We start from the raw sequence: 14,188 nt of genomic DNA, 5'->3' as shown, positions 1-14,188 counted from the left end.
GAGTGTTTTACACTACATGTCACATTCACACACACACACACACACACTCACACACACACACACACACACACACACACACACACACACTCACACACACACTCACACTCACACACTCACACACACACACACACACACACACACACACACACTCACACTCACACTCACACACACACACACACACTCACACACACACACACACACACACACACACACACACACTCACACACACACTCACACACACACACACACACACACTCACACACACACACACACACACTCACACTCACACTCACACATACACACATACACACACACACACACACTCACACACACACACACACACACACACACACACACTCACACACACACACACACACACACACACACACTCACACACACACACACACACTCACACTCACACTCACACACACGTTCAGGTCTGTTGTCAGATGGCCGGTCTGAAAGTGCATCATGTCACTTAGAAAGATCAGCTCCTTCTCAGGTTTGATTGTTGGTTCACACATGAAACCTGTTGCATCAAAGTCGTGTGTCTGCCTGACAGACGTGTAGCGCCCTGTACGACAGCACACGACTTCACAGTCACATGAAAACGTAATCTCGACGACAGCATCCAGAAAAGACGTGAGCGGGGGTCAGACCTGCAGAGTCACTCTGAAGTGATCGAGTGAGAAAAAGCTGCAGACACTCTTCACATGAAGAAGGTGACACTTGTAGCCCACATAGTGATTATTACAACCAACCCAGAAACACATGTTGCACACTGAGCTCAGAGTTCAGGGGGTCAAAGAGTCATCAGTCCAAAAGTTCCTGTGAATGTTTGCCAAAGACGAGCAGGAACAAAACTGTGACGTGTTACATAAACGCGTCTCCCCTGGTCCTCCTGTCTCCTTCACTCTGTCTGCTCCCCCCTCCCTCACACGCTGAGATACACTGAACAAGGCTGCGCTGACCCAATAACTTTCTTTGATATGTAAAAATAAAGTTGAGTGTATCTCAGATGTTTTATAATTCAGCAGCAGAGAGAACTGTGTTTTTCTGTCTCACTCGTTGGCAGGTTTCGTCCTGAATCGCTCGTCTGCTGCCTCCTCTTCCTCACGTCCATGTTTTCACTCACGTCTCGCTTTCAAGGCCGCGAACTCTGATTGTCGCTCTCTCAGCCGACTTCTCTCTCATTCTCTTTGTTGGTTTTAACCTCCGCGTCTCCTGGACCTTTCTCTTAATGTATTCCTGTTAAAGAAGATTTTAGTTTAGATCTGAAGAGTGAAATTCTCTTTCTGCGTCTCCTGAAAGAAGAGAAGCGCTGAAGAACTGCTTAACTGGAGCTGATCGTGCTGTTTTGTCTCGAGGGGACGCGAGCAGGAATAATTCATATCACAGATCTTCTTTAGTAACTCTCACTGCTGGAAACAACAGTAACATGCACACTTTTGTTTTGTTCAATTTTAAACTCCTCAGACTTCAAAATGAGCAAACCGACACGCAGCCTGTAAGATCATGTTACCGTCTTTGCTGGACCAATGACTGACTGATCGTGAGAGGGGCTTTGACGTCCTCTCGCAGCTGATTCCCACCACAGCTGTAAAACAACGTTGTGAAGCAGCCACAGCAGAGACAGTGTTGGTCACTGAGGTTAGCACTAGCAGGGTTGCTTCAGAGATGCACTTACTGAAGGAGAGGATGCAGGTGTGATCAGCTGTGAACCTGTCAGGGCGAACAGTCTGCAGCACGCCGCCTCAGAAACATCCCCTGACTGCACCCTGCTGTCGTGTGCAGGACAGGAAGCAGCTCATTTCAAACAGGATTACACCAACACTGATCACAGCTGCCTGCAGCCGCTCAGGTGTTTTCATCCCGTTTAATGACACATAATGACATCATCACAAAGGTGCAACATTAAAGGACTAAAGCAAACAGAGGGAGTGCTGAGGCTGCAGCCGCCTGCACCTTTGCTTTCTCAACACGTGGCTGCTCTGCACAATAAACTACCTGCTGTTACCATGGTAACCACAGGTATAGCCACATCAAACATGACTTGATGACTTGTATAATAGAGATTGTAACTCTTACCCCAGGTCAGCCAGTCGCTTTGACCCCCCCCCCCGTATGATTTCCCGTCCGTCTTGTGTCTTTAAGAGGAGGTGACTGAACGCTGCCGCTCTGCTGATGCAAGAGGATCTGTGCACATTAAGGACTGCTGCCTCCTGCATCTTTCAAAGAACCCCCCCCCCCCCCCCCCCCCCCCCCCCCCATGGATCCAAGACCACTTTGAAGTGCCCTCTATCGATCTGCTCCTCTGAAGTGAGGGCCGCCTCAGGACGAGAGAGACACAGAGAGAGAGAGAGAGGGAGAGAGAGAGAGACAGAGAGAGAGAGAGAGAGGGAGAGAGAGACAAAGTGAGAGAGGGAGAGACAGACAGAGAGAGAGAGACCGAGGGAGAGAGAGACAGACAGGGAGAGAGAGGGAGACAGCCAGAGAGAGAGAGAGAGAGACAGAGAGAGAGAGGGAGAGACAAACAGAGAGAGAGAGAGAGAGAGGGAGAGACAGACAGAGAGAGAGAGAGAGAGAGAGAGGGAGAGACAGACAGAGAGAGAGAGAGAGAGAGAGAGGGAGAGAGAGAGAGAGAGAGACAGACAGAGAGAGAGAGAGAGAGAGAGAGAGAGAGAGAGAGAGAGAGAGAGAGAGAGGGAGAGAGAGAGAGGGAGAGAGAGAGAGGGAGAGAGAGAGAGAGAGAGGAGAGAGAGAGAGAGAGAGAGAGAGAGAGAGAGAGGAGGGAGAGAGATAGTAGGAAGATTCACCTTCACCTGACTCCACTGCTCTCTGGAAACACAAACATCTTCTCGCCTGGGCCGAGATGGACAGGGACCGCTCCACAGTCATGTAAACACACAGCAGCATGCAGTCCCATTCTGTGATCAGAACTAATTTAATGTTTACATTATTCATCACAATCGACGGATTAAAATGTGTTTATTTGTTTTTTAAAGATGATTTTTTTTTGGCTTTGCCTTTATTAGACAGGACAGCTGAAGTGAGACAGGAAATGTGAGTAGAGAGGACGACATGCACCAAAGGGATCGGCAGGTCGGGAATCGAACCTGCGGCCAGTGTGTCGAGGACTGCAGCCTCTTCATGTGAGGCGCCTGCTCCACCAACCGAGCCAAACCAGCGCCCCTAAAACCAAACTCCGTCATGTCTGTGTTCATCACCTGTCCTCTCACACAGCTGGTTAACCTCCCTCCTCCTCCTGAGCTGTGTCTGATGAACTCTCCTGCTGCTTCCAGCTCCTTCAGGCTGACCAGTGCCCAGTGTGATGAGCTGTGAGCTCGGATCAGTACCAGGATTTCTCTGATGGACACCAACTACCGGCGTTCTGTTTCAGCTGTGGAGCGCCTGTCCATCTGTCTCCGCTGAGTGGCAGTTTCACTGTATCTAGTAACACGTGGGCTGAGATCTGTCTCACTACAGCGCTATGAAGCCACAACAAACAGATGTTACTGAGATTTAATGACAATGAACAGGCTGAGAGGATGCTGAGAGAACTACATCAGGAGGCAGGGTTGGAAACAGGCTGAGCTCATGCTTTGTCAGGTCTGTCTGCACGACGACGAGAACACGACTTTAAAATGACTGATTTTTGAATGGAGTTTGGTTTGACCGTTTCTGATGCAACATCAGGACATTAGAAGAGGAATTACTGAAAAGTAGGAAAACTTTCTTTCTTTCTTGTGCAAAGCACAGTGAGTTTACATTTGTATGAAAAGTGCTACACGAATACAACTGAATTGAATTTCGCCCGATTTCACCACCAATCACAACAAAAAGCTGACGGGAAAACTTGAATGTTGTCAGACTCACAGCACACCTAAAAGTCTCTAAGCGGCATCATCACTCTTTGTGCCGCCATCACTCGACGACTGAAACAACCTGCCAACATGTGAAAGTGGACACATCTCTGAAGGGGCACAAAGAGAACACACAGGATATTACTCTAACTGTGCGTTCACACCGATCAGGAAGCGAATATTCGCCTCGTGTTACTCGCTAGAGTTTGACCACCGGATCAAAATTTGCGTTTAAATAACAGCCGAATATTTTCCCTGTGCTTGGAGGAGAGGAAGTGGGGCTTATCTCCATGGTTACCAACGGCGTCAGGAGAATTTTTTCAACACACTCAATTTGCGTCTACTCGAGTCATTGCATTGACTTTGTGTGGAATCTCACTGCAGATTCGCGTCTATTTGCGTTTGGTGTGAACGCACAGTAACACTAACTTACAAACACTAACTGTGAGACTATAATGAGGAGCTCCAGCTCTGCAGGAAACGCCAGCGTCTCCTCGAGGAAATCAAATGCTCTCTGAAGAGAGACGCTCCGGAGCCAGGCCTGTGCAGGGTGCACACCACATATGGGGGAAGCACCGTGTCTGAATGAGGCTGTGAGGAACATTAACATAAAAGTCACCTTTGGCTGAATAACCAGAAGGCATCACCTGAGCAGGTAGATGAGAAATGTTTTGTCTTCCATGTCTGAGAGGAGTGACAGGTGTGTCAGGCTGCTGCAGGCGTCCACCTGTAAACCCTGCTTAAGTTGTTTAAAGCTGCAGTTTGTAGCTGAAGTCTGGCTGCCTGAGGATGGAGGAGGTCACAGTGACGCTAATCGTCCTCTTCATGTATTGCAGCTCCGCTCGGATTCGTTCAGCTGACTGAGAGGAAGTGCTCTGAGAACATGAGGACAGCCTCTGGCATCACTCGGACACAGCTTAAGCTCCAGCTCCACAGTGTGAGGGCGAGAGGGAAAAGGTAATCCTTTCTCTCCGGCTCGCTCGCTCCTCACCCTGCGCTCAGAACTCTTCCTCCAGCTGAGGAAGAGGTCGGGGTCGCTGCAGGTGAGCTCAGCGACTGTAACCGACAACAGCACAGATCTGCCTCACAGCGTCAGCGAGCATGTACAGGTTCACAGGTGAACGGCTTTGTGTGTGCAGCCACGCATGTCAGCGGGGCTCTGTGTGCTCGCGGTGTATCTGAGAGCTGGTTTATGATGAACAGTTTGCTCTGTCTTCATCCAGCACAGTCTCACTCTGCATGTTGTGGAATCACAGATGGATCAAAATGCTCTGACAGTTATTAGACAGGAAAAGCAAACATAAGCAGCACGAGCAGATGGTGCAGCCAGTGCTTTGGGGATTGCTCAAACTCACTTGGCAGCGGCGTAAAGAAAACTGCCACCAGCGCTGACCACAGGCAACAAGCCCCGAAACCCTGTGACACAGGCTGTAATGGCTGCAACATAATCCTTGATGGGTCAAAGGTCGTCCACTAAAAGTTCTTGTTGTTTCCACTGACAGGCTCAGATTGTTAGTTTGGATATAACAATATATTTTTGGAACAGCAGCTCCTGTCCTGTGAGCTTAAATCAGTGTTTTTCTGAATGGAGTCTGGTGTGTGTGCAGAGAGCGATGTAACGTCTGTGTGTGGTTAAAACAATCATCTTCCTCTGTAACACAAAGGTCTATCTCTGTAGGGATCCTTTCTGTCATGTTGTCACACACTTAGAAGATCAATCTGAGCCTGTCAGTGGAAACAACAAGAACTTTTAGTGGACGACCTTTGACCCATCACGGATTATGTTGCAGCCATTACAGCCTGTTTCACTGCTGCAGGATGAACTCATCTACTGGAGACACTTCCAAGGCTTGTGTGTACCTGATGGTCATTTAGACTCGTACATATTAACGAATAGGCCCAGTTCATAATGACCTATAAAGTAAATATAATGAGAGCTGCCCATTTCTGATATGAGTAGAACAAAGCTTGATGAAACACATCTGCAGGTTTAAACTGCCATCGTTAGCACGGCCTCATCATTTCCTGCCGTCGTTTTTCTCCACACTCAGGAGTCATACAAACAAACAGATTCTCTCTGCCTGATGTAAAAACTAGATGTGTTCAAATGTAGTAATACAAGCACACGTCTCCGACCAACAGTCGATGTTTGTTTCTGTTACCACAGACCTCCATGTTTCCTCGAGCGGCAGTTTGAGTCGCCTACCCCGACCAAACCTTCAGTGTGCGCTGTGCTTCCTTCAAGGTTGCAGCATAAAGAAGTTAACTCTTGTCGAGGAAATATACAATGAGAAAGCTCTCAGGAGTCACACGCTGCAGCAGTCTGCGTCACATTAAATGAATCCTCCCGAATGCAGAGGCGAACCAGGAAACCTTAAAGTCTTAAACTTCAGATGGAGTCCGACCTTGCCTCGGGCGTCTCATTCAGGCGCGACGCTTGAATTCCTAAACGTGTGTTTTTGTCTCGCACACGCACACAGAAGCTCAAATACATCGAGCTGCCATGCTTTGAATGTGGATGTAATTACACAAACATAAGAATCCACTCTCTCCATCAGAGTCATGCTGGGATATTTCTGACGCGCTCATTACAGCGGCGTTAGTCTGAGGAAGCGATGTGGCTTAATTGGGCAATCGCAAGTGATTAACAGGAAGAGTAAAAGGAGGCTCGACTGGTGGAATGATTCGGCTATCAGGGACAAGCCATAACAGAGGAGAGAAACACACACGCACACACACACACACACACACACGCACAGACACACGCACACACACACACACACACACACACACACGCACGCACAGACACACACACACACACACACACACACACACACACACACAGAAGTAAAGATGGATGGATGCTAACAGCTTGCTCCACACAGAGAGACATATTCAGAAACACATTTATGAATAAACTAATATAGAAAACTAATATGACTAACAAAGATACACACGCACACACACACACACACACACACACACGTTATTATTCAGCAGTCGTTCAGGAAGCAGCTCTCTGTGACTTCCTCCATTAACTCGTAATTGTTTCAGGGCGAGGAGACGCAGAAGTATTGGATGTAATTAAATCTGACCTTTCCCCAAAGCTGTTTAACCCTTCACTCTGTGTGTGTGTGTGCGTGTGTGTATGTGTGTGTGTGTGTGTGTGTGTGAGTGTGTGTGGGTTTCTATGTAAATACTGCACAAGATAACACATGCTTAATTAAATGGCAGTCAATGCACGGTCTGTGAATGTCTGCCTGGAGGAAGCATTTACTTGTGTGTGTGTGTGTGTGTGTGTGTGTGTGTGTGTGTGTGTGTGTGTGTGTGTGTGTGTGTGTGTGTATGTGCGTGTGTGTGTGTGTGTTGTGCACCTCATGATCCTGCACAAATTAACACAAAGTATTAAAGCACATCTCCTCCTGAGACTGACGAGGATTCTCTGAATGAATCTGTTCGGTGTTGTTTGACTTTGTGTAACACGATAACACACAGAAACTGATCGATCAATGCAGCTAGAGATCAGCAGCTCCTGTCCCGTGAGCTTAAATTAGTGTTTTTATGAATGGAGTCTGGTGTGTCTGCAGAGAGCGATGTAACGTCTGTTTGTGGTTAAAACAATCATCATTAAATCTCAACGTGCGATTATTAACCACTAACTTCAGTCTCAATCCACTGACAAGATGCTTCAGACTCGTGACGGAGCTGAAAGGAGCTGACAGTTTGCACCGGGGACAGCACAGAGGCATGATGGGAAAAAGGCGATCGTTAGGTAACTGCAGCAGGTATGTGCAGAGACGTTCAGGGTGTGTGGACACGAGTTAACTCGACTCAGAGAGAAAGATTGATCGCGAGAGAGAGGTGTTATTGCACCTGTGAGGGCGGGACAACTGCAGCTGATTGGTTCAAGGAAATGCATGACGTCATAAATATGATACATAACCACGCCCAGTTTAACGCCAGCGTCAGGGACGTAACAAAGAAGGAACGGCAATAACTCCAGTTTGGATTCAAACTCATTCCTTAAACTTTCTAGATGTTTAATAGTTTGTTCAAAAGACTCTAAATTACAGTTAGAAGGATTTTGTGGATTTAATAACGATGTTGATCTTTTATTATAAGTTTAATATTGAGACGGATTCTTTCTGGTGTTTAGTCCCTGATCCGGGGTGGAGCCCCGTAATCAGTCGTTCTGACTGATATTCTTTTATGAATATTTAATAATCATAATTATTAATAATAACATTTTACTTAATAATCAAATTGCTCCCAACACAGTCAAACGTATGGCTCACTGTGAGACTGAACAAAGCTTCTTGTAATCTGTCCTGTAAACTAAGTGCACCGACTGTTTCAGGAGTCAGGCCCGGCCTCCTGGATGAAAGTCCCATGTGTGTTTGACCCGTCAACCCCGACCAACACCCAGTGGACTCGCGCTCCTGATAGTCCGCCTCCAGACTTCAGCCGATGAGAACAAGAAGCTCGAGGACCGAGTCCAGAGAGGACAATAGAGGGGAAGCAAAGGGGCTCCGACCCAGCTGCTGTGAGAACAGGCTGTGACAGAACAGCACAGTCGGGTCGGTGCCGGAGCGACCTGAAGATCTGCTTTTTAATTCATCGCAGCTTCACAGCAAACCGACTCCAGGGACGAGAGAGACGCATTACTGTTCAGCTTCATTCAATTAGACGCTTAAAAAAATACAATAATCCTGGCTAATGGGTGTGTGTGAACGGTGAGTGTGTGTGTGTGTGTGTGTGTGTGTGTCCGGGGACCGTGCTGACATAATGATGTGCTGATGAGCGTCCTCTGCTCTCCTGTTATTACAGCATTAGAATAAGAATTGGATTATCGGTGTGTCGGGGCTCCTGGATTGTCTTTTGATTGCAGCGAGCTCCTCCATCACCAGCGTCCCGAGGGGAGGGGGCAAATCAGCATGCAACATACCCTCTGCTCAGGTCACAAGCAAACAACCGAGGTCGTGTGTATGAGCGTGTGTGTGTGTGTGCGTGTGTGTGTGTGTAAAACTCACATCTGCACACTTCACTGCAGCGGGAAGAAGAGCTGTCGAGTGTGCGCCGAACTACAGAACACAGGCTGCCATAAGGCTCTATCTATGTGTGTGTATGTGTGTGTGTGTGCGTGCGTGCGTGCGTGTGTGTGAGAGACAGTGAGTGCAAATCTGTTTGTATTTGTGCGACATGCTTCAATACACGCCAAGCACATGTTTGCACCATAAAATAAAATCCCCTGTAAGTCTCATTGATCTGACGAGGCTTAGACAGACAGCGAGCTGCTGAAGGGAACAGCAGGAATGCTTCTCAATGAGACTCGATGGACGTCTGAGCTGCACATCTTAAAACCATCACATGCTTGTTTTTCTTACTCTGAGAACGTGTATAAGCTGTACAGAAGACACTCTTCATGTGTAGCACATGAGAACCTGATGCTTCAGTTGAAATCACAGGTGGTCGCAGTTTGTGATGATGATGGTCCGATCATCACAGTGGGCATGTGTCCAGGAGCTGGAAGCAGCAGGAGTTCATCCAGGCACAGCTCAGGAGGAGGGAACCAGCTGTGATGTCATGAACACATGATGGACACGTCTGAAAGAGAGAATGTTTGCTGGTTGTGATAAACCAACATGAGGAGACACACGGCCTCCCTACAGCGAACACAGGGTGGACATTTGCTTTGATTTTAGCTGGAACACAACTTTTGTTTCGGTGTTCCAAACGCTCCTGATCTCTCTCACCCGGTTTGTTATCTCCACAATGAAAGCTGTAAAAAGTATTCTTCTGTGTAATCAGCAGACAGTCACAGTTAGAGACGTGCTGGAGAACATGGAGGAGCATTTAGCAGCTAAAGAGACAGACATTTCCCTGGAGAGGTGGAGGAGACCAAACACAGAGCGAGTGACTCCTGCATGAATGATCCTGTTGCTCTGCCGGATATGAAATAAGCAGCTATTTGATCCCCAGTTCAACAGTGTGTTTGTGGTGCTGTCAGTTCGTTCTGCTGAAAGCACCAACAGTCCTCAGACAACATCCTCTTTGTGTTCTGAAAGAAACCAGTAAATAATCCTTGAACCAGAGCGTCTCATTAACAATGTGTCCATGAAAGGGACGCAGTGACTGTGATTGAGCATATTTAAAGTCTCTTTCATCAGTGACTTCAGAGAGTTTCAGGACACATTTTAGAGACTCTTTCCTCCCTGTAATCAGACCATTGATCCCTCACCCCTCTCTCTGTTCCCTGGTGTCACTGCCGGTAATGGGTATTGAAGAAGACATTGATGGAGTCTAAATTAAAGTAGATGTCTCAGTAAAGTGGAATTTCTGACTTCCATCTCGGCTCGGCTCTGTGATGTGTGACTCGGCCCTCAGGAATTCCTCCCACTTCTCTTTCAGTGCAGCTTCCCCTGCTCGCTCCCTCGGGCTCTCCTCTGCCTCTGACTTCTAAACGGCAGACACTCGATGACCGGAGTCCATGAACTGTGAAAGCATTCGGTGCTTCAGCCTCAGCTCGGAGAGGAGGTGTGTGTGTGTGTGTGTGTGTGTGTGTGGCTGTCTGCGCTCATCTGTGTCTGTTTGCATGAGTAGTTTCTGTGTTTTGAGTGACTGTCGGTCTGCAGGTGATCGTTCCGAGGATGTTGAATGGAATAAAATAATCTTTGTGGAACAAACAGGGTGAGAAGTAGAGCCTGACCAGGGTCCTAAAGAGGTCTGTTCATGTTGGACAAGTCTGAAGCACACAAAGGCCAATGCTGGAAGAGACAAGTCCCAGTTCAGAACAAGAGAACGGCTCTGTCTTCAACCAAAACCAAACGATGTCTAACTTCAGCTATACCTCCATCTCTCAATGACCAGACGAAAAGATGCATTCAAAGACCTAGGTGATCTCAGTTTGGAGGTCTTCCCCTTTAGTGACTGCAGGACGCACCAGGCTCTCCAGTAACCCCATCGGTGCTCTTCTTAGACGCTCAGAGCAACTGCCCCGGCCACCCAGCATGTGGGAAGAAGTGACGCAGACTAATATAGTCTCTGACAGTCCTGGTGTCCAGACCAGAATGTTGGGATGTCATTTTGTCCCCAGTCGGACTGACAAGGCCTGATGTACGTGTTGCCTTGCTGAAAGGAAGCATCAGTCAGGCTTTCCAATGCTTTTGTACTTGTTTGAAGAAAACATTAAAGTGAAACAAAGGCTTTAAAAGCCAAGAGGAAAGTGCCCTTCGAGTCTGACCACTTATATGACAGCAGTAACAGTGACATGTAAGCATTGTTGGCCCGTGATTGATCAGTCCACCACCTCCAGACTGGAACATCTCAACATCTACTGGATGGACTGTGACGTGACCTTCATTCTCCTCAGCGGAGGAATCAGGACCAGTGGCCGGTGACATTTAGGGCTAACCCGAGCCCACCTGAGGGCTCCGACACGGCAAGGCCACAAGGTAAAGGTGTGTTCTGGGTAGAGGAAGGGGCGGACGTCAATACTGCGGCTCCACCAGCCCATCTCTCCGCACACACTCTGGATACAGATGAGCAGGATGGCACGGCGGCCATCTTTGTATACAGGCTTCAGTCCTGCGTCTGGTGTTTTTTAATCATTCATTCATTTTGTTCGTCTGCTTAGAGGATAAAACTCGACGTCTCCTGTGGGCTGAGTCCAACCTTTCTACGACAGTAAACACGCGACTCTGTTGCTGAGCAGGTTTTTTTCAAAGATCCGTTTTAAACAGTTAAATGGGCCGAACACACAAATGTGTTGTTTCCTGTGCTGACTCTGGGAAACAGAAAGATCTCCATCAGTGTGTGAAGTGACTGATGAAAACCTAAAATGATCCCAGCTCATCATCGCTCCTGTTTCCATCAACAGGAAGTGACTGCTTACAACGTGATCAGCTGCACAAAAGCAAACTGGGACTTATTCAATCATCGTGTTCATCAGTGAGTGGACGGCGATTAGACTCGGAGCTGGTCATTTCACTGCTGCAGCACATTTTCTAAATTATAGAGCATTCATCTACAAGTCAGAGCTCAGCTGATAATTGTCTGTTTCAGCCCCCTGCTGAGCAGGAGAGGGGGGCTGCTGACCCCAACAAGCACAACCAACACCACACACAGTTTTTACCATCAGAGCAACAGTTACAAATAATGTCCACTGATCTGAGGAATGTAATTCTGCAGGTGTTTAACAGCCACAGGACGACTGACCTCTGACGGAGAGAAGAGTCTGGTCTGAAACATTGTGGTTGAAGAAACATAAACGTGCACGTGTGACGACGCTGAAGGGGGTCAGGATCGTTCAGTGGCTTTAATCCCACTGAAACATCTTCAGTTGTGTCATGTCTAACTTTATGTTAATGTTGCACACAAAACGTTTTCATGTCATGTTCAGGGGTCCGTGTCAGAAAGCAGGTTCAGTGAAAACCCGGGTTTGTTAACCCTGAAATGAGGGAAACCTCGGGCTTACCGTTTCCGAAAGAGAGGTCACTTCAGCTTTGAGTTGGTTACTATGGTAACTGTGTCTGTGAACCTCACCTGGTCGGGAGCAGGTTCTCTCCAGGACACCCAGAGTCTGGCTCTGTCTCCTGCCTCTAGAATATAAAACCCTCATTCACGTCCTCGTTCATGCAGCCCGTCTCACGCGTGTTTGAGCGGTCAGTCTCTGTGCTGCTCTGACCGCTTTGCAAAAGTCTTTTATATTTATAATAAAATAAAAGAATCAAAAGACAAATCTGTGTCAAAGTTTCCACCACCACTGCTGAGAGCGCTCAGATAAGAATCAGAATCAGGTTTGTTGCCAGGTAAGTTCACATGTACAAGGAAGGTGTTCTGGTGGTTTTGGTTCAGAGCAGTTAACACAGAACTCGAATAAAACAAGTAAAACACTCAAACAGAATAAGATAAGAAAACACAGACATTAGACAAGAATAAAATATATAAAGCGTATGATACAAAGTATGTACACCAGGTGTAAATACAAACTGTACACATGTGCAGGTATGGTCTAAAAACATGCTCGTATTCGCTGAACGTCTGCCCGAGGATTTCGAGCTCGGTGTGACGTAGGAGGACCTCTTTTTGTGTACCGTTGCCGTGGTGAATCGTGGCATCGGGGCTCCATTAATCCTGGCTTTATATAGTCAGCGTGCACGCTCTTAGCTCCAGCTGAACATACTCAGCTGATTGAACTGACTCAGGTCAGCTGTTCTGTAAAGGCAGCGACTTTGAGCTCAGGGTAAATCAGACCACAGCCCGGGTTCCCCCGAGGCTTTGTGGAAGCTCCTGTCTGACACGGAGCCCAGAGCAACTCACAGTCTGATTGTTGTGCTCTTTAGAGACGCTGGATCAAACCATGCAAACTGCAGGTCTAAGAATACAAGACAAACCCTGCAGTTCCTCTGGTGTCCACTTGAGGCTGCCTCCAGCAGTGAGTCAGTCCCCATAGAGCCCCATGTTAAACTTTACAGCAGAAATAAACATGTTTACAGCCTGGTACAAAAAACAGTTTGGGTCTCTATAGCTCATTTCTCTCTTCATGACGACTGCACACATTTATTCACATTTATTCTGACAGAGGGGGGACAGAGAGTCGACTTTCACCGGGGATGGATGGACCGTCATCGTGTGTGTGTGTATGTGTGTGTGTGTGTGTGTGTGTGTGTTACACAGATCATTCACACAGCGAGCACGTCAGCCGTGTGGAGGCCAGCTGGCTGCTCGCACGTCTCTCCGTCTGATCGTCTTTCAGCTTCTTTCATCTGTTGTTCTCTTTCACTCGTCTGTCTGCTCTGTCTCGACACATTCTCTCTGAGCTCTCTGTCCGACTCTGTCAGCGTCTCATCAGCTGTCTTTGTCACACATCATTGTGCTCCTGCCTCAGCCACACGACTCACATCTCCTCTCTGTGGCATCGCTACTCTCACATTCACACATCGTCTGTCTGTCTGTCCTGTTTATATATAAGACGTATCTGTTTTTAGTGATGAGGTGTCCTTTAAATAATTCTTTCACTCCTAAACACAAACGTACAACATACGTTTGTCACACAGCCGTTATTCCTCCGTCATTACCCCCATGTGCTTTGTGACAGCAGATTAGTGGATTAATGAGTGAAGAGAAAATGTTTGTTTAGGGTTTATCTTTTAGAAGTGTCAGACATTAGCTCGTTCCAGCCTCTCATATCTCAGATCTGCTCCGTCTCTCTCTTTGTCTTCATTTGTTTCGATGAACGACAGTAAAGACAGAGTCTCTGGATATCTGACGGTTGGTTGAACAAAAGAAGTTACTCTGGGATGTGTCGCGTCTTTCTTCATGCTTTG

This window comes from Semicossyphus pulcher, unplaced genomic scaffold (genome assembly GCF_022749685.1).
Source record: "Semicossyphus pulcher isolate SPU_LCO1_2020_fin unplaced genomic scaffold, fSemPul1.0.p SCAF_3, whole genome shotgun sequence".
Taxonomy (NCBI): Eukaryota; Metazoa; Chordata; class Actinopteri; order Labriformes; family Labridae; genus Semicossyphus; species Semicossyphus pulcher.
Note: the sequence above shows the minus strand (reverse complement) of the source record.